The sequence below is a fragment of the Andrena cerasifolii genome, chromosome 4 (genome assembly GCF_050908995.1).
Source record: "Andrena cerasifolii isolate SP2316 chromosome 4, iyAndCera1_principal, whole genome shotgun sequence".
Classification (NCBI taxonomy): Eukaryota; Metazoa; Arthropoda; class Insecta; order Hymenoptera; family Andrenidae; genus Andrena; species Andrena cerasifolii.
In genome coordinates, this window is record NC_135121.1 from 9,582,120 (window position 1) to 9,607,468 (window position 25,349).

The 25,349-nt window shown below is 48.5% G+C and overlaps 1 protein-coding gene across 3 annotated transcripts in view; it reads right to left on the minus strand.

The window, feature by feature from the left end:
* The window catches only part of LOC143368543 (uncharacterized), a 98,235-nt gene that overhangs the window by 54,766 nt on the left and 18,120 nt on the right, over nt 1-25,349 (minus strand). Inside the window, exon 1 of one of the 3 annotated variants that reach the window (XM_076811364.1) lies at nt 6,356-6,840. The exons of 1 other annotated variant lie outside the window; for it this stretch is intronic. The gene's annotated coding sequence lies outside the window, so the exon portion shown is untranslated. Of the gene's footprint in view, nt 1-6,355; nt 6,841-25,349 lie in introns of those variants that run through there. One more of the 3 variants, XM_076811368.1, reaches the window with a different exon arrangement.

Here is a 25,349-nt window from a genome sequence, read left to right on the forward strand (position 1 = left end):
ACGCAGGATCGTAATAAGATTCCACATCGTCCAACGAGAGCTTTTCTTATTCCGATTCCCCGTTTATTATTTATACAGAAAAAAGTTGGCCTTTTCTCCTAAAAAAATGTAACTTTACCTCTCATCTCTCACCATTTCTTTATTTTTCAAAATTTTCAAAATCGACCCCGTTGGACGATAGCTATTGACATACTTTATAAGAAGATTTTATTGTTTTTGACTTCAGACACGACATACAGTTGTTTGCAGGCCCACCGTTTAGCCGTCTAAAATCGAGAGACTTTCGGATATATACGCATAACTTCCGAGAAACAATAGTTTTTTAACTGAAACTTTTTTTTTAAGTAGTTCATAATACTACGTAAAGCTAGTAAAAAAACGGGAAATCTTCATCGAGCCGTTGACTCGTAAAAAAATCCACAAAATGTGCACATTTTCCGAGGGTTCAACCTACCCCCTTAATCCACCCAAACAAGAAGATTGTACGCTAAGCGGAGGAGGCATCCCGGAACCTGCGACTCTATCACTGCCATCGTCATTCGAGACTCGTCATTGACTCCCGACGAATTCCATCGTCGTCGCCATTACGTGACCATAATGTCCCGATGGCCGTACGTGCCGGCACATAAGCCAGCCGTGTTCCCTGGCTAATTGCAAGCCGTGTAGGTGGCGTACATGGCCATGTACAAGCAAGGTGCGCTGTACAAAGGACTCCATGTTGGCTACAAACATGACCGAAAAGCTTTCGCGCGGACTGCCTGCTGCTTTCCACTATCCCGTCGCAAGGATGCACCGAGCCGAACGTTTCTGAGCTGCGCACGCTGCGAAAGCGCCTGTAAAACAGACCGAGGGGGGGCCAGGGTGCTTTTACGACGCCGCGGTGTAACCTGAAATTGAAGTGGATGCCGTCTAAACGGTCCACATAGCTGTCTCGAAAAAAAAAAAAAACCAACCGGCCCTAATACGCGCTGATAGGTCCCACTGCGTCAGCGTTCCGCTGTTACGCCAGAGAGCCAGCACTCCACTTTCAGCGCTGCCCTCGATTCTTCGACTATCAAACTCCTGAGACAGCTACACTCCCATTTTACTCCGTGCGCCTCGTTTTACGCGACCTCGGCTCCCGGAGACTTCCCGCAGGAACAAGGTAGAGGACAGACTTTGAGGCGAGGCTTTCTAATGCGACATTGATCCGAGCATCGACGGCGGATAACAATGGGATCCAGTCCCCATTCATTGCTAATTGGCCCGCGGCAGTCGCCAGCGGAATCTTCGGTGCCAGTACGACGGACAGATCCACTTGCGCAAACGGGGTGCACGTGCGTCGACCGCTATTACGATTAGAGGAGCGACCGTCGCGAGGGGATCGGCCCTACGATCCGAAATCATGTATCGGAGGACGTGTCAGGGCCAGCATCTGCGGCAGCGGAGTCGGTGCGGCACGCCGCGCGATCGAAGGATCCGCGGAGGTCACCGCGCCGCTAATGAGTCTTAATGAACGGGCGTGAGAGCATGCGACGCGACGACGATCGTTCCTCGCCTATGGCGATTCTGGGATGGATAAGGGACGGGTTCGTGGAAGGCGAGAGTAATTCTCGCGGAATTCCCGGGATGGAGGAGATGGAGCCAGATGACGGCTATTTTTGTGTTGGCTCGGCAATGACGCTTCCCTCGAATTGAAATATTGAAATTCGAATTGAAAGGGACATGTTGTACACGCGAATTGTAGGAGGAGTTTAGGTGCAGTTCGAGGGTGCTTGCTGCGAAGTTGAAGACACTAGTTTTATCAAGATCCAAAGGTTAACTATCGCCTCCGAGGTAACGAGCGGGGTACTATCGCCAGAGGATCAGCTGACGAATTTCAACCGGGGCAATTGACTTTTTATACGGGCCCGGGCTAATCGAATTTGCCCGACGATTCCGAACCTACGTAGCCGTAGCTCTTGATTGTTGAAGCTCCAGACGCTAATGAACTCGAGGCCCCGGACGAAAGCTAGAAACCACTTTAAAATTCTCTGTACCTACTCGCTGTCCTAGGTACGTTTAATGAGTACATATCCATTTCCCCCAGCGGAGATGTAATTTATACGCGGCGTACTTTGCTGGGCTCTTTTGTGGAGACTGCTTTTAGGCCCTTAATAGGGGGGAAAAATTGAGTTTCGCGATGATACACGGGAATTGCTATCTAAGCCGCGTTGTATCTTTAATTAAGGATAAATCCATTTTCCTGCGATTACCGAAATTAGTCTCCTGTTTGCTCTGCTATCTCAGAGTCATCCTGCCGTTAATCAAACTCGAACACCCTTGAGAAGCCGCTGACTATTTGCCACCAAACAGAAAGAAGACGAATGAAAAGTAAAGTATCCTGCTGGCGAGAAAGAAAAGGCTGTTTCCCCCGCAGCTTCCGGCATTTTCTCGTTAACACGGTTCAAGGGATCCCACTGACACGCGAAATTCGCCATGGCAACACGCACCTACCCTCTTTCTGACGCGGCCGTCGACACCGTTCAGAGGAGTTTCACAACCGGCCGAAGGATTTTTCTCCCTGGTCAAACAAAGAGTTCGATTTCACTCGATGCCGGCCAACTCGGCGGGGAAGCAAGCACGAAGAAGAAGAGGAATAAAAAGAAAATTACATCAGCTGCTGAGCAGCGGTACCCTTCGGTCGCATCCACCCTCGCCCTCTCCCTTCCCGCACGCCGGGCTTCCACGAAATTCAACCTTCTCGCCCCTTTTGCTCCTTCCAGGAACCACTCTCCTCTTCCACGTTTCCTCGACGACCTACGATCGCACGCCGACCAGACGGCCGTATGGCGAAACGAAACGAGAAAGCGTCGATGCGATATGCGAGTGAATATCACCGGGCTGCAGTTGCGAAAATTTGAAATTTCCATTCGGTGTAGGGAAAAATTCGCCTCGCCTCTGCTGGATATCGTATTAGGCGCGGCAAAAATTGAGACAGGGTGGTTCTGAGACGAGTACAAGCGAAGGAACGAGTGCTTCTATGAATGGGGAAGCAGTTCATTAGGGGTTACGCCACCCTCAAAGTTTTGAAAAAAACGACTTTTTTTCTCTGTATTTTCTTATTACGCAGAGTTTTAAGAATAATTTAAGTCATGGTAGACGCAGAAATTCTCTAAAATAGCTGAGTTATAGACTTTAAACGAGGTGCGGATGTCGATAGCCCGCAGCAGGTAGCGACCATTCTACTTTTCTCCTTTTGCGTTTTTCTCGAAACTACATTTTCAAAGGTGATACATCAAATATCTCCGAAACTATTCGTGCGATTGATTTCAAACTTGGCACGCATATTCTTAATGGTATTGTTTACAATGTAGCATATCATTTTTTTCATGCGATAATCCACTCGAATATAATAAATGTTTTAAGTTCGTTTTGTCAGGTGAAAAACGAATAATTTTCTGCACCTTGCTCTAATTTGTGCAATATTTTTTTTCTCTCAAATCCGTATGCTGCATTGTAGGTATTTTATTGAGGAACGCGAAAATCATCATGTTTTTCATTTCAGATGAGCCGGGGCGTTATAATTTGTTATATCAGTCACGCGATGTAACGGCGGACGAGCTCCGCGGGACAACAAATAACTCGGTCATTTTTTAATATTTTTGTGCAGTATTTATACAATATACGCACTAATACATGCTCTACCCATGAGAAGAAAATAAATAATTTTCAACCTCGTAGTATCAGTAAAAAAAATTCGTCTAGTTTAGTGCTGTTTCGAGCGCCTCAGGGTGGCGTAACCCCTTAAGCTTCCATCGAGTACCCTTGCAATTATAAACAGAGATCGAAGGAGAATAGTGAATTTTAATAAATTTTCTTTTCTCTGTGAATCTAAGTACGCGATTAAACATCTACGCGAGAGCGTAGTAAACAATAAACCCTGAGTAAATTTAAATAATGCGCCCTGATTATTGCAACATTGTGCCTCGACATCCTCCTTTACTTTCGATATGGATTTCCAAGGAGAAAGGGAGATCAGTAATCTGACTGCAGTGACCTCACCCCCGCAGTTTCTTCTCATTTCCTTCGCCAGGTAATCAGCCTGTTTCGCAAGTTTTTTCGGCGCGCCGCCGTGCCCTGCTCGCGGAAAGTGGCACGCCATAGGAGCAGAGGTTTCTGCTCCGCGAAAAGCGATCTATCTCGGTGTGCATAGTGCCACCACTTATGGTAATATTTCCGTGCATCGCGGCGGCATGCATAATGCAGCCCACAACTGGGAATTTATGTTTCTGGCCGCGAGTAGAGGCCGTTGTTGCGGAGGACTCGTGTCTTCTGTCCCGCAAGAAACATCTGCTGCCGGCGTGCCGGCTATGCGCCGAAGAATAGAATGGGCCTGGGCTTTCACGGGCCCAGCGGCCGACACGCTTCGTGCCGTCATTTTCGAAACCGATTAACACTCTGCGACGCGATTTCCCACCGTGCGCCTCTCTTTTTCAAGGTGAGTTCAAAGAGATGGGGAAGAAGGAAAAATGTGTCGTAAATTGGGCATTTCGGGCCCCATTTCGGGGTGTAAAACGAGAGTTGAAGAAAAGCGCGCGCAACATGTGGCAGACTTCTAGCCCGACCTGATATTTCATCATTTCTGAAGGTAACATTTCCTGTGAGGGGGAGATCAGATATTATGCAACTGGGAGTGGGTGAATACCGAATGCGATGCACATTTGGAGCGATGGAATTGTAGATTATAGGATACGAAGATGGACATGTCTGCTCTGTTCGATGTTGAGTGTTTCGATACGAGTATTAAGCAGTTGATGAAGCGATATCCTCGATTAAAAAACGCAGTGGCCATTTAGGGGAAAGCGGATATTCATGTTACGCGTTGTTATTATTAATATACCATTTTTTAAATGCGTTATTGACAGTTAAATTCTTTGAAGTATCTATTGATCAAATATGTGGATGATTTTTTTAATAGTATAACAATTTTTATTTAAAATATCTAAAGTACCCAGAAACGTCCTTTTCACCAATAGTCAGCCAGTAAAATCCTAACTCCAGCCTTTCGTATGCCAGTAGTCAGCCAGGTTCTTCTACTAGGTTATATATGTATCTGCCACCCTATAGTATAGTTATTGCTAATCGTCGGAATGTTAAGTGGTTCAAAATTCATGATGCGTGTACTCAAAATTTAAAATTTTCTGTTTTCTGATAATTCTAATTATTTCGATTATAACGGCCGACTACTAGACCACTGGTTTTACATTAATTTTGGCGGAAAACAATAAAAACGGATGATCAGGAAAGTGAGCTTTGTTTGTTTGGTAAATACGGTTCTAATTGCCGATTTCTTAACAATATTCAGTGGCCAGCCGGGGCGGCTGGCTATTGGTTTTCTTTATATTTTGAATGCCAATAGTTGGCTACTTCAAGAATACTTACTAACCTAAGTTTAAATGCAAAATTTCACGAAAAGTTCATTCGAATGTTATTAATCTCGTATTCAAAATTTGAACATAAAAAAACTTCGTAGTAGTGTTGGTATACACTATTTCCAAGCGTCGCCTATAGTGCTAAATTAATTCAAATCGACTCACCAGTCGTCAACCACTCAAACGCCAACACAATAAAGCTTTCCGCAGTTCATATTTGTACCGCTAAAGCCATGAAACTTCCCACATTCGAAGGAAATAGTGCACTGGTAATTGTTCCGTTTAAATATATAAGATGTTATTCCTAACTTCTAAGCAATTTATTTCCGAAAAGGCTGACTATTGGGTAGGGGCCGAAATAAGGCACATTTACCTTATTCTGCGCAATTCTCAGCTACTCAAGATTATTTACTCGACACCCACCCTTCCGTTTCGGAGTAACGATACAATGATCGATATCTAAGCCAGCGAAAGCTCTTAACCCCTCGATCTCAGCCGTTCGTGCGTTCTAATTGACCCAACCTCAACACGCCAGCTTCGGCTTTTACTCGTCGCGCGAAATTCGACGCGAGTTCGAGCGCTATATACACAGTTACGAACCAACAGACTTGCGACGAGACACGCACGGGGATTTTAAAGCATGCACGCGAAAACGCGCGAGGGCTCGCAGGCAGTTGCACCAACAAACGAGGCGGACGCATCGTTAACCTTCGCGTCCGGGCCGTCGAAACTCGTCCGCGAGCAGCTGTTCCGAAAGTGCGGACGGGTTTGGAGGCCGGCTCGGCCTCGATCGAAAGTAAGAGCGCGTAAACGTAACCGGTATCGGACACGACCGGGCCTCGCGTATAATCGCAGTCCGAGGCTCGAGTCACCTGGGACCTGCGTTGCTCGCGGAAATCGCCACGGAGGCGGCCTAACCTAACGCGAGCTAGTCTGCCGTGGGCTATTGTGTTGGCACTCACCAAGCGGTACGTGGAGAGCCGGCCAGCTCCAGACGATGCCAGACAGGAGGCGGACGCGAGGGGCCAGTCTTCCAGAGCGATGTAAAATCCCCGTGTCGAGCCTGAGCCTTTCTTTCCAGCGCTGTGTGCACGGTACGGAACGGAGACGACGTAAGAGGAAGACGCACGGTGTGTCGCGAGTGCCGGTCGAGAGAAGAGCAGCGGCAGCAGCGGCGGCGGCGACGGTGGCGGCTGCGGGCGAACTGAAACGACGTCGTCTCTCTTCTGTACGGTCCTGCCGATGCTTCCTTCCTCTCTGTCGGCCGCCTCTGTCCCAGCCGGGTCGCTGGACACGCACGGGCCGCCCGAATAATACGACCGAGCGAAAAAAACTGCACCACCAACGTGAGGACGAACGAGCACGACGAGCACGACGAGCACCGCGACGGAACCGCGTAGGCGCTGGGCGCGTACTGTGCCGAACGAAAGCAGTATGGCGCCCGGCGGACAGCTTTCCTGCTGCGCGCTCGTCGCTCCTCTTTGTCCCCTACCCGAGCGACTCTCTCCCACTCCCTCCGATCGCCGAGCTGTGCGCCCCCTCTACTTTTCGCTGCTTCTTTCTCTGCCGCTGCAACACCTCGTATTAGTGATGCGCGATATTTATCGATCACTGTACAATATCGATATTTCGATATTTCGAACACTAATAATCGCAGGTAGCGATAACTTTGTTCAAAATATCGATAATAGTTACCGCACCTCCTTTCGTCGTAATTTTCAAATTGCCGCGTCTAAGTAAAATTCAGTAGTTCCTTTTCATACTTTTATATCGAATGGTGCCTATGATATTTCTTATTAAAATAAAAATTCTAGTTTCCTTTATAAGTATGATTTGGAAAGTAGATTACTCGTTTTCATTGTAATACTTTTGAATCTTAATTTAAATATAATTTCTTAATGGTACTACACAAAAATTGTTATCTTTGAAAATTCTTTTTAATCAAAAATAATATTCTCTTGAATATATGTAGCTTATTTGTTAATTGATAAATTCATACGATCTTCGTATTGATATTAGCAATATCGATACTTTTTCAGTAATATATTTCGTGTATCGATATTGAACGAAAAAATATATATTGATAAGCATTATAGATAGTTGGGACCAATATCGCACATCACTACCTCGCATGGCTGTCTCTCTATCGCGTTTAGTCTGTCTCCCTTCCACTCCACGCGTTAACCCCACAGCGATGGGCATTGAATTTGCCGGACCGCGATTTTTGAACAACACGGTGGTGCGAAGGTTCCGATGGATTGTGGTTGCTGATCTAGTGGAATGTACGTCTGGTTTACCTTGTGTGAAGGATATAATTGCTGCGGAGAATACTCGAGCACTTTGAGGATTTTAAGACTCGCAGGGATAGGATCCATCAAGGTTTCTGCGATCTCCAAGTAGCCCCTGATAATGAATAGCATTGGAAACGTTGTTGGGCTCTCGTTGTATATTTCAACTGATCTGGAGCGTCTTGAGCCCATCACTACTCGATCTCTCCTTTCTCCTCAATCCATTGCATAGCGGTCTCTGTCTCCCTTTGCCAATATAGCAGAGCATCAGCCTTTCCTCCTCACTCTCCCTGTACCCAACGGTGTATCCCGTCTTCCCCCAAAAGTGCAGGCTGTCTTCCTCGAACATGGTACCCACCCCATTTCCCCACATTGTTCCTCTCCATGGCGAGGGTGTGTCGGGTGTCTCTGTTCCACGCGCGCCACGGTATCGGTTCTATCTCTCTTCGATCAGAGCTTCTTTCCCCTCTGCAGGGGTAGTCATCCACCCCCTCCGCCCCTCCCCCCACTGGTTCGTCTAGCGTTGCGGGGGTGGGAAAAGGCAGCGACCGTTGCGCGAGATGGAGGTGGACGAGGATACTTTCCGTTAGGGCCGTGGCTTGGGAGCCAATGGAGACGTGGCAGGAGCAGTGTCCCCTTGCGAGGTCGCGCGACCAGACGCCTCGCTTTCCCCAGGAGAACGCGGCAGCGTGGGCGAGAGATGAGATTAAAATTAGATCGATTGTCGTTAATAACTTGCGCGGCGCCCTATCACGACAGCCGCTGATCCTCGTTGACGAAACGCAACAGTTAGGCCTCTGGCAGGTGTAGAGTATGCAGGTCTCGTGGGTACCTATATACAATTCACCATCAGCCAGGCCACCTTTGCCTTTTGAAAACGTCTAGGCGCTTTCGAAGGGAAAAAGGTCGGAGGTGTCGATAAAATTGACGCGTCCACTGCTTACTCAGCTTACTGGGAAGCTCCGAGGCGGAACACCGGAAGGTACTTCGGTACGAGGGACACGCATGCTTATTGGGGACGAAGGTGGGTGGCTTTCAGAGCTGTTTACAGAGCACTAATAGATCTGCTTAAATAAAAGACCTTCCGACCCTCGATCTTCCTCGACCTTTTCCTCGGTAATCCTGCATCTTCCGCCGAGTAATCCCCGGTCCACTCCTACGTAATTCTGGATCTTTGAATGTCCTAATTGAAGGACCTGGTGCTACGTACAAACAGCCCCTAATTATTGCGAGCTGAAGAGCGGGCTAGTATGTCGAAAGCTCTCCACTTCCATAAGCTGAACTATATAACAAGCGTTGACTTCGCCGTTGCAAACTATGGCGCGGAGCGTAGCAGAGAAAATTGTTGGGTACTTCTAAGCGGGATTTCATGCAAGCGCGTCTGCAAACGATTACCAGCGTCTCGCCTAGAAAATCTCGCGAATAGATTGTCTAAACGAACACGGAATGGGCGTTAGGGGCACGTGGGCATCCGTGTGATGCAGAAAATGCAAGGGGAACGAAGACTAGGAGGAACGTCGCGAGTTAGATGATTCATTATGCCGCGCGTGGAATATTAACAAATAGGAAGGGAAAAGGCCAGGCAGTCCGGGAAAATTAAACGCGGAAACGACAGAAAATCCTTCGCCTAACGCGACAAACAAGAATATCGTTCTACAAATTTTAATAGGTACGGTAGTCTAATTAACTGCTTCTTAACGAGGCATCGCGTCGTTCCAAGATGCATCTCCCGGACGCTTATCCCGTCGCCGGTTTTATCACACACTTGCCTGGCTAATTACTTCGTTAGAATTAAGTAAACTGTCGATGGTAACGAGTATCGATCTAGATCCAGCGACGCCATTACACCTCTGAGCTCCTCGACGCTCCTCGGAGAATGATATTTCCTTAATAAATTGGATCGTAAAGCCAAGCGTGTAGCGTTACGCTCGATTTTCTCGGATATTTTCAGCAGGCGGGACGGTCGCGCGGAAGTTGCGCCGCATTATTGATTTCGTTCAAGTACACATCTCGACAAAGAGCTGATATCTGCTTAATTCGTTGATTCGAACGCGATGCAACGCCCTCCGATATAAACTATTCGAGCTCCCATCCTGATCTAGAGGTAGGAACCAGTGTGTGTCACAGGAAACTATGTCAATTTCTGTCAACTGAACTGATCACTTCTGAAGATCACTGCAGATTTATAAACATCATACAGGTTTGACGAAATTTGCGGGCTCCCAGTGACAGACATCTTTGAGTACATCCCTGACATCGACGTAGGGTAGATCGGGGGCGGTAGTAACACTTTGACTTTGAAATACGATTGCGCAAAAACTATTACAGTTACAACAACGTTTTTTTTTACTAAAATGTTACTTACTTACTGACAACATTTGAGCCATAACAGTTTCGCTGTATGTCAAGTAATATTTCGGTTATTAATAAAAAATGAGAAGCAGAGAAAGTGTTACAACCGTCCCTGACCCCGGGTCGGTTGTAACACTGCGTGGAGTCGATAGTGGCACGAATTTAACATTATAAAATTAAAATATTTATTGGTTTTAATTATAATGATAAATGAAAAAAGTAAAATTTATAACCAATTATGCGGTGTCGCCATTGTGGCAGAAGTAGAAAACGTTTTGGTTGGTGTATTCGTCGTGTGATCAATCCTTACATTTAGTACATTGCAACCATTTTTTATTTGGTTTGCTTGTGCTGTGCTATACGATTCCATGCAAACAAGACAATATTATTAATCTTGTCACTATACGGTTCTGTTCCGGTACAACCGACCCCGACTGCCGATGTTACAATCGCCTCCGACCAGGTTTTTGAACTTAAATTATAAATTTTTATTAACGAGACACTTAAAAGTGATAAGTAACGATCAATATTACTTTAAAAATGGACAGATTAAATATTAAAAAATAGAGAAAACACGTACTTGCAAAGGGAGTATTTATATTACAATTTTAAATCAGTGAGGAAAAGTTAGTTTAGGGTATCGAAAAGTTATTTTCTTCACTATGCATGTCTATTGTGTATCTATACTGCTAGGATATGGACGTGTGTAATCGAAATATATCCAACATTTGTATTAATATCTATCATACGTTTTGAGATATTTAACGTGTAACACTCGCCCCCGGTCTACCCTACCTCGCGAGATGTACTCGAAGAGACGAAGTCAGGGACCGTGCCAGAGGAAGTCGTTAGGTCAGCCACATTGGCCCAATTTCCCTGCAGTGATCACTGGGAAAAAGGACGACTGTCGAAGGGAACGAGCGTCCAGGGAGTAGTCGTTGAATCTTTTATTTAACAACTTAAGCCGCCGTGCCCTTGGAAGATGTCGCAGGGTGGCTGGCCGCGTGCTGTCAAGGGGCGAGCTGCGAAAACGTTCGGGGCGATACCGCTCGACGGGAATTCCGAATCGCAGCTAATAGAAAGGACGAACGAGCGGACGAAATAAGAGGAGCTTCCTCCATGGGGATGCCACGGGTTTGCCTCGGCCGGGTCCCCCTTTCATCTCCATGGATGCAGAGCCTCAGTGGTCCTCAACCACGGCAGCCCCGGCTCCCCCCGGTAATTGCATGGAAATCCGCCGAGCGGATGATCCCCTCCTACGGTCTACGATCTCGACGACGCCTGCCGAGTAAACACAGCTTCCTAGCCGCCGGTTCGGTGAAATAAAGACAAACGTATCCATTCTTAATCCCGCGATAAAGCCGCGATTACGGGAAACGCTGGCCGCGGGGTCGATTACCGCGTGCTATCGATCGTACACGATCGGCGTTCAATGGACAGCCGTAAAAGAATGCTGATTGCTACCGCAGCCTGGGCCATTATGCCCCCAGCGTCGGCATTAAAATTGATTATCGGCTGATTCGATTATTGGCGAAACATCGAATCAGGCCGTGAAACGAGCCGCTCCTGATGCCGCATCCGGTGCCGCGAAACCGCGCGGCTATTTTCAAGTAAGTCAACCCAGGGAAACGTGGATTCTTCTTTCCTCGCTCCTTCATTTTCAGCGGTGCTTTTATTACTCTGTATTCTCGAATGATAAATGCGCCATCACCCATGGAATCGGTTACGCTAGAGTCTATACTCAGAGCCGACTCTACACGGAGGATGAGGACTTCTTTTCTAACGTTTTATCAGCTGTACAAGCACACTTATCATCTCCCCTGTGTTAGTGCCGCAGGATAATAATACCCAAGTACGGCGATGCCTGGAAGGAGCCTGTGCATTCGTGGAATCGACAGGGCGCACGGAAATCGTGTGTAGCGACCGGTCTGGCGGTAGCCGCGACGTTAATCGACCGGTGCGCGCCATATGCGCGTACAGCAACCGCAGGTAACCGCAGCTGATAACTTCCTCCGTTTATCTTGTCGCGAAATGCCCGCGAAGCATCGCGCGCCAAGGGCTCCCCGTGCCTCGTCGCTTTTTCACTTCGCTCTCGCCCCTCTGAGCCGAAAGCACCGTCGTTCGACAACCCCTTCGCCGGAATCGGTACCACCCGCTCCGTCCTCGTCGATACGTCACGCGAACTCCGCTTCACACTCGCCCACGGAGCCCGGATAATGGCGAGGAGCGATGGACAGTGCTCCCGCCAGCAACAGATTAAAAAGCTACCAGCGAAGGGAGAAAGCGTGGCGAGCCGTGGCAGCAGGTTCTATCGATCGATAAGTCGTTATGGTTATCGTGCATCGAGCCTGAACGTTTCTTCTCTCTCTTTTTTTTTTTGCGAGACGAGAGCCATCGCGAGGTGCGAGCACGGGCATGCCAGTCCGGTATGCCAAAAAATGCGACCGGCTGAAACGAAACTGGTTGTTCTAGCTTCCTTCGGCCGAGAGGCCGAGGACTTCCATATATCCGCGGAGTGACAGGTGAATGGGGCCGGATTCATCGTGAATAGGATACACTCGTCCGCGCGGCTGCCCAGCGTGAAGCGGTATACGCTGCCCTCGAACGCGATTCGCGCGCAAATTGCTCTGCGCGTCACTCAGAAGCGTGGAAACAATCCCTGCCAGGCTACGCTACAGTTTCGAGGGAAGAAAACTTCGAATTATATTAGCTCCCCGGACTGAGCCTGCCTCGCGGTGCTCCTCGAGTAGATCCAGCTACCTCGTTCACCGAAGATGGCCTTCTCCCCTGCCCGACATTTTCGCTATCCAATCTTCCTCCGTTACGTTAGAACGACGATAGCCATAATTACCAGCGCGAAGGGAACTGCCGAGGAGGCGTGCGAGCTCCGAGACAGGTAGGTACGGGGAACAATATCAATCAGACTCGTGTTTTTGCCGGCCGTGGGATAATGTCGGTTTCGAGCTCGCGATAACAGCGGCTCCTTTAATTAGCAGCCGTGCACCGAGTCTGATACGTGGTATTGTAGCAAAAAAAGCAAACCACGGGTCGACCTTTTATAGCGGCAGCAAGGCGAAAGATGGATGAAGACAAGCAATTGCACGCGGAGGGGTCTTTTTGCTCGTGGCCGCCTCTTCCGGTTGAAAGTGCGCCCCTCGTAAATTTGTCCCTGATGCGGGCGAGTCGAAAAATCTCGATGAACCGCCAAGGTAAACGGCGAGGGCACGCTCTGTTCGTTCGCCTGGCGTTATCGTCGTTCGCGTTATTATTTCCTTCGACCATCCTCCTCTACCAGCACCATCGATCCACCCCGACGATCTCTGTTTCGCGTCTTATCTGGCACCAAGGCTCGACGCGAGGCTCGCTGGAACAAGAGGAACGCGGGAACGGTGGGAGGCTTTGACAGGCAAAAAGGCCATGGCGGATAAAGCGACTGCGAACGTTTCAAGAAGCGGTAACGCGCGTTTTAATTAAAAGACCGGGGCAGCCTCGTTCCGCTGCTCGTTCTTTCGTTCGCCGTGGTATTCGAGATCGTTTTCTTCGATTTACCAGCGGACTCGGTGCACTCTGTTTCCTTGGGACACTAGCGCCGGTACCCGTCCCAGTTTACGAAAATCAAAGCCCTCCCCCGGTTTCGCGAACTCGGGTCTCGAGTTTAAACGATCTCGTCGGACCTCATCGCCCTGCCCCTTCATCCTTCTTTCGCTTGCTTTCTGAAATTCGCAGGCTTCCCGAAGTAACGTTGACAACTCGAGCCGACCGCGGGAAACCGGAACGAGCTCGGGGAATTGTTACGTACCCCCTGGAAAACACTCCCGCGAACCTCTGCAATTTCGCATCGAAGTTGGGAAGCGACCTCCCCGCCGTTGGACGCCTTTTGTTTCGCCTGGGACTCGAGGAATCGAAGCGGCCTGAAAAACGAAGGCACTCTAATTAAAAGTGATCGAATTCCCTCGAAGGGAGGCAGCTTCGGGTACCTCGTCTCGATGGCTTTTCCAAAGTAGGATGCATCGATGAAAATGGAATGCTTTAACGGGCTGAAAAATGGAAACGCGGGTAACGCTGCATGGCTAGGAGAGCAACGCGATTTCTCCTGAGACGTGCCGTGGACAGAGCGGATGGAAGCGCGGCAAATTAAAATGCATAACGCGGGCAAACCGTGCTTCCGTGTAACCGCGGCTCGAATATGGGAGAGAGAAAAACGAGGCACGCGATCTGTGCGAAACGTTGAGGATGGTTGCTGGAAATCGTAAGAAACGCGGAGGCTGACGCGTATCGAGGAGGTATCGAAATTCCATTGGATTATTGGACGATGTCTTGCGGTGTAGGAACGCTAGGTACGTAAGTGAAGCTGGCAAGGATTCCGCAAAGATTATGTCTCGGCTGGACCGTGAATAAGACGAGGAAAGTCGACTCTTCCGAACCCTGCTTTCCGGATCAGCGACTTTCAAACGTAACGAATAGAGGGTGGATCACAGTAGTCTTCTAAACTCGATCAGAAGGAGATGTAAAATCTTCCATTTTCACTGTGTCCTTCCAAAACGACAATTCAACGAAGCTGATGCTCCTTCAAAGTCGACCCAATTTGCGTCAGAAGTCTTGTGCGCGGGTTCGAGTCGAGAAGTGGTGGAGAACTATCGATAGTCGGCGCTATCGATAATTTCCGATAGTTGGACCATCCACCATCGATAGTTATCGATAGTGATGGATTTATTATCACAGATCAGGTATAGAGGTATCCTATACCGTCGGTGATATTACCGCTTTTCAAATATATATAAAACAATTTATTTTTAATACAAGTAATAGTATTATAAATTAATTTTTAGATTCTGAATTTGAGCTATTCCTTTTTTTAACTGACTTAAAAAAAATGTACATGAAATTTAACATTCTTCTCTTCAATCTTACAAAATTTAATAACTGTATTACGAACCTTGAGTTTCAATAATTTACAATAAAATTTAAACTTGAGAGTAGAGGTGATAACGATACATCGATGTTTTTATAATCAATATTTGAAGATCGATGTCATTGGTTATTATTACGTTAAGTAGAAATCATTTCTTTAGGATAAAAATGATTCTTTCCAGTTTAAAATGCTTTATGAGCTTCAGAAGCAGTTCTTAAGCAAAGCGATCAGAACTGCACGGATATGAACCCACAATTTTCAATTCCGATAGCTATCGATAGTGAAAATAAGCCATCGATAGTTTTCGATAGTGAGGACCATCGACAACCACCGATAGTACCGTCGATAGTTCTCCGCCACTGGAACCGTTCGGCGGCTCCCCTAAATAATTGGACCGATTGATTTTCGATTTTCCTAGACGACTCGCGATTGTTTCTCGATTTGGGAATAGATACGTCGGCAAGTGGGGCACGGGGGTGGCGAAACAAACACACGAGCTCGACGATCCCAGCTACGACTGGAATTTATTCAGGGCGAACATCCTCGAGGATGGGATAGAACGTTCCCCGCGGCGAAAAATACGCGAACACCCGGGTGAATCTTGAATAATCCTGCAGCCCGGAAATTTAGAACAGAGAAGGTTTCTCCTCGGGTCGAGTACGTGTCGCGTTTTAAATCTAGCGAAAAGACGCAGATACGGAATATAAAGCGATACAGCGGCGATTCAGGCGTCCTCCCACAACCACCCTACACGTATTATATCTCGAAGGAAACCGAGCGAGTCCTTTGGCTTGCAGCGGAAGGATCGCCTTCCGCTCCAGCAGGCTCGATCCTTGGATCCCCAATCACTCTAGCAACTATGCCCCCGAGTTCTGGAACTCTGTGCGTCTGCCTGGCGACTGACGTCCTCGATCATCTCGTATTCCTCTTCAACAGAGATTCAGGGACGTCCGGGAAGTGTCGGTGTTCTCGCCCGCAACCCCCCGCGTTGCTCCTTAATTCTCTCCTCCAAATTCAATTAATCCCTCGCCCGTGCCTTCCAACAGAACGGTGCGTTCCGAAGTTTCCGATCCGCTCGCGGTCCCCTCCCGCGAGATATGGCGACGTTATTTGCACGACGCTGCGGGGGTGGCTTAATTAATCGTTACGTCGTACGGGGCACGAACCGCGTCGCTGTTCGTCGCTCGGTTAAAATTCGGTGTATAACGAAGACACCGAAGATGTGACGTTCCAGGTAACTGGCCTTGAGCAGTAGGGTGATTGCCTTACGACTATAGGTAATGAGATGTATCTTGCGTTCGATCGGTTACGTGACCCAGGAACAGAATGCCGCGGAATGCACGCTAGGGTGCCCCACATTCGATCCCCATTCAACCTTATTCCATATTAACTGCACAATCGATACAGAATCTTCGTAGGACATCGTCATCCACGCCCAGGGAAAGTGTTTCAGCCAATTTGATAGCCGGGAATCGCGGAGAATCCGAAACGATTTAGCGGCGCGCGGAATTATTAGATCGGCATAGGAGGCTCTGGCGCAGGTGAGCTCAATCACGCGTGACTCGGAACGCCAACGGCCATCGAATAAATCCAATCGGTACGGTCGGTGACGCTCGATGAGACAATTCTGATTTACATTCAACGCCGGGGATCCGATTTAATCCGCGGAAACTCGATCGACAGAAATTACCGTGTTCTATTTCAGGTATCGGGCATTGATATTAACCGGTCGCTGGCGGACACGCGCGCGCCATCGGGGGTGGAGCGGGTGAAATTACAAAGCGCGGGTATCAATAATGTCGACAAGCGTTAAATTCCCAGCTGCGCCGCGGCCACTGTATGTACAGTCTATACAGAGCGCGGATTGCCATTATGCTGAATACGTCGTCCTGTCAGCTTTTCGTCACATGCGTCGTATCAAGCCCCCGCGGAATTTCGTAGAAATATCTGCGCGCAGACTGCACAACTGCGGGCGCGAGACACGTTGTTATTGACTTCGAAACGCCTTGCGCTTGCTGTCGATGAGGCGAGCGGGTGGGCCCTGGCAAAGTTTCAGGCGATGATATAGTCGTCGCAGTTGAATGACAGCGGCAGAACGAAGGTGTGCGTTTAATCGGGTATGAAGAACTAATTACGCGTGCAGAATGTAGATTCCCGGCGTGCATTCTGCGCGGAGTGTTCTCGGAATCGATGCTTTGGATTCGAAAAGGGTCACAGTAACGAGTAACTTGGTGAAATATTTCTTTTCATAGCTGGGAGTAGTTTCCGTCCGCGGCAGAGTTTGTACCTCTTCAATTAATTGGAACAAGCTCAGACCCTGATCGATCGCGCCCGTGAAACAAAATTAATTAAACGGTCTCGCCGCCGTTAGTTGCGCATTCCACGTGGAAACGGTTCGAGTACGCCCGCTTCCGATAAAATTCTTTTTACACGGTGCTTCGCGATATCGCGGTGCGCGAGAGGTAGAATCGATTACTAGGTCTGCCTGCGCGTTCCGCGCGTTCCTCGTGCAGAGTAACGTACCGCTCAAGTTCAAAGCGCTTTGTTGCAGTTTACGATCCTGAAGATTGCCAGCGAGAACCCAGAGATACTGCGAATAGTACAGCGCGCGGCACAAAAGATAACGAAGCTCTCTTAATTTACACATTCCAGCGAGATCATGCGGAGATTACTAAAGGAGCGTCGATAAGGCTTGTTTAATCTGCCAGCGGAACAACTTCACCTCTATTTATAAATTGGAATATCCCCTATTTCGCCGTGTCTCGCGTGATGAGCGACAAATTACAAATTCGTTGGCCAGCTACAAGCCAGCAACGAGTTCCTCGGCGTACGTTACGGCTGTATAAAGGGAGTAGTTGGCAATTAGTTGCTCGTTGGGGAACGAAGGGGGTTTCCGTCGACTTGCCTGTCCCTCCGTGATTTCCAAGTAGAACCGTTTGTCACGAAAACGATATTTACGTGCCGGCTTTATCAGCCTCGTTAGCCCGGAGGAGGCACGCTATTCAATTTCGGCCGGTTTCCTGGCGGGCCTTGATCGAATCCCGCCCACGGAATTTCGATTTCGTTGCTGGACGAATACGCGCCGCCGCCGCGAAAATAGACGAAAATTAAGGAAAACACGTGGAAGGCGACAGCCGGATAATCGATGGCCTCCAGGCGTTTATTGGTTTTGATTGCTCGCTGGATATCCTTCGGGATACTCCAGATTAGGTTTACCCTCACGAGTCCGGGTTTGATGAATATTAACAGAGATTTGCAAACTTTTCACGAGGTGTTTGAGACCTTTAAGATAGTTACTGCTATTCGATGGAAACTAGGTTTTGATTAAAGAGAACTGCACTCGGAGGGGATGCATTCTTAATGATAAAGAAGTGGCGAAAGTAACAAGACCATCTCGTTACTCGTCGTCTGTTACGGAGAGAAGAAGCCCTCGTCTACGTTTGAGTGGCTCGTTTCCCGCACAGGGAAGAGGGGTGTCTTCCTGAGGGGGCGCCACGACGAACGGAAAGTACAAAACCTGCCGCGGGAATCGTCAAATAACGCGGAAGACTTTAACGAAATGACAACCAGACGAGACGCGATTTGATACAGAGTGTATATACTTTTACGCCCGGCTTACCTGGGCTGCGCCTTTGCAACCGAAAAAAATGTAAACATCCCCCCGACGATTCTAAACAACCTCTCTGTGGGAATAATATTGCCACTTGCGAATCAGCTGGGAAGGTGACGAATCGCCTTCGAGCTGTCAATGCAACCATTCCTTCCAATTCAAAGGAAACAATTTCGGGCGAGTTCTCGCGGTGTTTTATTCTTGGAGCCTTCAGCTTCCTTGGCCCACCTCCACCGCGACAATCGCATCGAAGTATCCCCGGTTCCTCTGCATTCTCTTGGGGGTCTGGTGGGGTTGGATGCTATCGGGCACACCTAAAATTCGAAATCCAAACAGCGACCTCGCGCTTCCTTGTCGAGTGCGCACACGTAGCGGAGGGCGCGAGAGATCCGCGTCTCGGATGACTAATCCTGGCCTCCGGCCAATGTATACGTGCGGATGGTGCACCGTGAAACACGGGAGAACCGTGTGCACGCCTGTTTTCCCCGTGTCGTACGTGTCGCCCGATTCGAGGGTGCGCGGCTCCCTCCACCCAGTTTTCGAGCGATTTCATCGCGTGCTGCCTCGAAACATTTGTTGTGCCGGGGTTCATGCTGCCATTGCGAGGAAGTTATGAGTCATTTGCAGCAATTTGCATACACCTGGGTAGGGGTGGGAAGATAGCCTCGGGATCTACTTGCGGATAGACGCACAAATTCGTATTGGAAGCGGTGGCCATTCCTGTTTTAACACCCTGCGCATGCACAGATTCTCCTCGAGTTATTTATACCGGTGTTAGACTGAGCGAGAGCCAGCACCTTCGCGAGCTTGCAAACTCTCGGCTTTGCGTGCTTTCTGGAGCCATCGAATTCGAAATTGCAACACTTGCTTCACCAGAACAAGCCAAGGATCGATGGAAATACACGGGCGATGCCCCGATGCATTTCTATTTGTGATGCACAAGCATTCTTCTGTGATAGCGCGCCAAGAGCCTCGGCAGTTGTCGTGTCGATAACTCCCTAATGATAAGTCGCTCGCACGGAAGCTCGTTCTAATTAGCAAATTGCATCCAGCGGCTGGCCGGGGAGGATCGCGCGTGGGCAACAAGAGTTGCAACTAATTCCAAAGCAGCACTCATTTCTGTGGCCGAGACGTGGAATTTACTCGGAATATATGAATTGGACGATGGCGGCGAATAACAGGGGACGCGTGAAGTTTACTTTGGTTCGACGATACGGTGGCGTCACGCGAACGGGAAGCGCCACGGTGATTATCATTGAGGACCAGCCTCGCACCCTGGAAATGTGAATGGAAACTTCGCCCGGGCCGAAAGAACAGGAAGCTTGTCCGGAATTTAAATCGATCCGGCTTCCTGTGGCCACCCCATTCTACGATCACTTTTGTCCGCGTTACCCTGAACGATTTCGTTCGACACGGAAATTATTAATAATTACAGCTCGCTGGGTGGACGCGCGCGATTTTATTCCACTCGCAGCGAGTCAGTAATGCCGTCAATGTTCTCTGATTATAATACAACCCCTGGCAATAAGTTTGGAACCAAACGCAAAAATACGAAATTAACGAGAAACACCAATATTTTTTATGTATAATATGCAACGGTATATATATACTTTTTTCCAGAACATCGGTCCGTTCCATACTTATTTCCCAGACACATTTTGTTTCTTCCACATTTTGTATTATATAATAAACAAAATTCTTAATTATTTTTGGTGCTTTTACTTTAAAACAGACCAATTTAACATTACCACGCGTTTCATATATATACCGTTGCATTTTATACATAAAAAATATTGGTGTTTCTCGTTAATTTCGTATTTTTGCGTTTGGTTCCAAACTTATAGCCAAGGGTTGTACAGTAGGTATCTCTATTTTTGTTCCATTTTTCTACCGGCTCCCAGATACCAGCAACTCTGAATAATCCTGTAGCGCGTTACAATTATTCGAAGAATGCGCACCGAACGGCTCCAATATCTGGCCACGAAATCATTTAAATAATTCGATTTCCATCGCCGACAACCACGACGCTCCCGCAGCAAGAATGCACTGGCTCCGGTATATAGCTTAGACAACGCAGACGAGCGCAATGTCTGAAATTATTTCGCGGGAATGTATTATCCAATTATGGGGAGCATCTCGGCTATCCAGAGGAGGATGAATAACACGGTGGCATCTCTTAATACGGTGGCCCAGAGCGGGGTTCGCAGTTGTTTCCGCGACAATACCGAATCCTGGATACGGCCGGACAGCGGAAACGACCGAAATAGCTTCCCTGTTACTTTCCGCTTTAATAAATTCCAGCTCCCCGCCCATGCTTCGGCATCGTTCCGATGGAAATCCAGTTGAAACATTTTCCTGCTTCGCTTATACATGACGTCGATTTCGGAAAGGTCCAATCTTTCGTTCAAACACGAGGCTACCAATTACAGCCTCAGCGGTACCTAGGTACCTCTCCGTTCCCTCGAGTCACGCAGACAAAGACATCGCTCACTTCATCACAGAGATCCCAGTTCCTGTTCGTTCACCTTTCCAGGGTGTTTCTTTTCCTAAACGGAAGACTTCCGCGTCTTAGGGTAGCTGGGGTGAGACCACGATTCCTCTTACCCTGATGACTCAAAACAGAGACCTACCTTCTTTTCGGGTGCACAAAAGAAACCCACCTTTCTCCGCGGCCGGCGCGGAGTCGAGGGAATTGCAAGGGACTTCTCGGGTGGTACTTCGAAATCGAAGAACGTGGCTCGCCGAAGGACCGTCCCGTGATGACGGAACGTGACTGCAGGAGTGGATCAGACGCCCCGCGCGAAATGGGTATCAACGAGCGCGCGATTAACCGGGTTAATGGGCGAAGACACGCGATATCGCGTCACTTCCAAGGAGAAGGGTTGTTGACCCGCTGACTGACACTCTCGACGCTCCATCTAGCACACCCTGGCAGCCAGGGGAAGCTGCGGCAGCGTTACTCCGCGACGGGGTCCTTATACGCGGCGCAGATCGACCTCGTCGCGAATTAGTCGCCGCGACGGAGGAGGAACGAAGAAAGCGTTAATTGGCGACTATCGAGCGAGCTATTAGCGATCCAGGGGCGTAGCAAATTAGATTCATTCCGGTCGATCTGCGAGGGAAGCGTCGACGTTATCGAACGATGCGCGGGTAGACGCTTTCACTCTTCATCGTCGCGACGTGTCCCGTGGTTAAGTTCATCGATATTTTTATCGCCGAGGGTTTACGGTCGTGTCGGCTACACGTGATCGGTGGAGATTCGTCGGGGTAAGTCTTGAATTTTTTGCAGTAGATTGATCCCATACTGGTGCGGCCCTCAGGGTGGTTCGCTTTATTCTTCGGGGTTGCTCAGTAGCTAGTAGTGAATGTTTCATGCTAGGATAAGTTTATCCGCCTCTCGTAGTAGCTGAATATTTCAGAGATATACGAAGATCTGCTTCTCACTTAGAAATGTTAGAATTCAGCTGAGCTGTCTCCCCTAGGCCCGCTACAGACGAGCGGTTTGCGGCAGTTTGCCGCTGCGTTCATTCGCGGTGAAGCAATACCTGGGTTCGTCGAAACGAACGCAAGCATACCGCTTAGTAGCCGTAAAACTTTGCGTCCTGTGTGAACTGCTTCGTATAAATTTATGTTCTGCTAAAACGCGCGCGGCAAACTGCCGCAAACCGCTCGTCTGCACCGGGCCTTACACCTGCTGCAAGAGTTGCTTCAACGTCTTCCTTACGTTCCCAGTTCCCTTCCAATCTCCTTCAGCTACTCTGTATCTACTTAGGACTCGCCCTACTCACACTGTTTCGCAGGGCTAACAACAAGGTGGCAAGAAAAAGAGGAGTGCGCGTGTATATTTTACCCGAGCCCTGCCAGTGGATTCATCAGCGAGACTACCTCGGACGAGCGGGCCTGGGTTATCAGTCCAGCAAAAAATCGTGGTCATCGCTATCTTCCCGCGAACGGATCCCCTGAGACACGATCTGCCCGAGCAGATCGATGGTCAGGCATGGATATCGCGGGGCGAGTGAGATTTTACGATGATGGAAACCCTCTGGTGACGTGTCTGACGAGGGACCACATTTCTTCCACGTCCTCCTAAACTTCACCAAAGATTCATCCGCCGACATCGTGCTCCTCTAACACGGTTCAGCAAAGCAAGCTTACAAAAACTGCCCCGCGGAACGCTCGGCCTACCCACGTTACAAACATCGTCGTAAAATATTAAATGTTGCAAGCACGAGGGGGCCTATCTGATAACGGGACCGCAGGGGAACGAGGAGACGCCAGCCAGGTTGCCCGTTATAACGATCGTTAATCAATGAACACCTGACACACGGCCAGGATTAACGCCGACCCCGATAAACCTTTAACGTTGCAAAACATAAAGCGTAATTGCATTTTCCATGGTCAAATTTACACCGGTCGTTATCGTCATGGCCGGCGACTTCGGTCGCCAGTTCCCGTTTTATTGACACGACCGTTCCCCCTCTGCCTCGTCATCCAGGATATCGTCCTGGTAACCGGGGCAAGGGGGGGAAGGGTCAATTTGCGAATGGTAGAAACGGCGCCCTTTTGCGCCGCGATTCTGCCCCGGCTCTGTTTCCCGAGGCCGGACCGCCCGTTTCCAGGGACACAGAGGGAGAAAAGTTGGGGGACGTATCGAACTGGAAAGGTTCGCGGGGGCGGCTGGGTGTAACGCGCGTAAAGCTCACGGGAGGTGAAAATCGTTTGAATGGCGCGTTACGCGATGCATATTCAAGCGTTCCTTGTGTCACGTTCGACGCTCCTGGGAGGATGGGAGCGTTCCTGGGCGGTCGGGGATGGAAGGAGCAGCGCTCGCCAGATCCACTGGGTCAAGTGTCTCGAGTGAGAGAAAGGCTCCCCCGTCTTATGCATAACGCGCGCGATTCCGAGCAAAGCGGCGATTGTCTCGCCGGTATCGTGGAAAAAAGTGCACTGGGTGAAAGATGCAGCGGTATGGGGAGCGTGGAGGGTAGCTTCGGATCCGAGGGTTGGGATATCGGTGGCAATGTTTCATTAATTATTCGGGGGAGCCCTCTAGGAGACGTGACTCGTAAATCCTGGCGGCTTTCAATGGCATTCGCGTGAAGTAGAAGACAGGGGTCTTGAATTTTAAGGGGGTATTCTGATCTGGCGCGCGAGTTTCATGACCATTTTTCAGAATTTTTTATGGGTAATCAAAGTAAGTGTAGTACACAAGGTTTATCCTAAAATCTTATTCGTCCTTTTCACTATGTTAGTAAATTTTTTTGTCTTGAAAAAAATAGTATGACATGACTGTATAAAGACATGAAGATTGTGTCAAGGCCCTTTTGCACAGATATTCCAAAACGATGTCATTCTTGTCCGAATCGAAATTACAAAAATATCTGCAAAATTGTCTTCCTAATTAACAAATTACATAAGTAGTATCACAATTGAAGAGGAAGAAACGGACTTTTCTGTTCAACATGGCGCCATTTTGTGAAAAATTTATTTCAATGAATAATCTCGATCCAGACGATAGCCATATTCTTACTGAATAAATTCTTTCATTAATCATTCGTTTCAGATGTCTACGATGAACAGAATCATGGCAGCCATCGTGGCAAAACACGCAATCTTCATGTCTTCATATAAACATGTTATACTAATTTTTTCACGGCAAAAAAAAATTGCAAATATAGTTAAAAGGACGATTAGGATATTAGGAAAAAATTATGTACTACACCTACTTCTTAATTTTTTTTATGAAAATCTCGAATTTTTTCGGACCCTATAAGAGGTTTGCCCCGAAATGACACATGTTTTACACATCCTGTAATTTTCTCCAAATCTATCTGAACCTCAATTCGTTCGCAGTCGGGAACAAATGAAGAGAAAAAAATATTCGAGAAAAACGCGTTTAAAGTTTCTGGGCAAAGGCGACGCTATAGGTTACCTCTCGACGTTTTTAGCTGCCAAATCTACAATTTAGCGACTTTTACTGTAAACCAAGCGGCATTTTATTCAGAAAAGATAGTACTTTCGAAAAATGGAATAAAAATCGATTTTTCGACTGCCTAGTCCCCTTGAGGGAGGACTCCAATAGACCCAACCTGATCTATCTTAGCTATCCTGAGCAATTTCAGCAGTCAGTCTTTCAGAAAAGAAAGATACGCCCTACGAGCAAATATCCGAAGATGTTACCTTCGTCCAGCCTGTCAAAGGCACCTTCGAGGAATCGCCCACTGGTCCCGAATTCTGTCACTTAAAGTGGGAAGCGCTGGTCGAGCAAGATGAAACAGAAACACCAGAAGACGGGGACGGGAGCCAGCTTGAAAATAAACGCAATCGAGATCGCGTGGGCGTGCCTAAAGGTTCGCGACTTGCGGAAACGCGGCTGGAAGCTTCCGTTTCAGCTTAATGGCAGAAAGCATCTGGAAGGAACGCGGATACACGCTCGCCCCGGATATATGCGTCGGGTCAAGCACCAGGCGCGAAAAAAGCCGCGCCTCCGTGGCGGCGCGTACAATTAAAAGGAGGCTGCGCCTAGTACCGATTGTTCGCCGGGCTGTTTGGAAAAAGGAGCAGAGAAACACGTTAACGAACAATCCACGGGGCCACAGCAGACCATTGTTCTCTTAATGGCAGGGGTGGGGGAGGTGTACCCAGGATGTCAACGTCATTACGGATGCGCGGGTCCAACGTGAGGCATTAACCCACTTTTGTTTAATCACAAAGGCGATCTGTGATCCCCATCGGGTTCAACGTCTCGTTGCACCTTTGGCGCCACGCACGCTAATTGCTCGCGTGGCATTCTT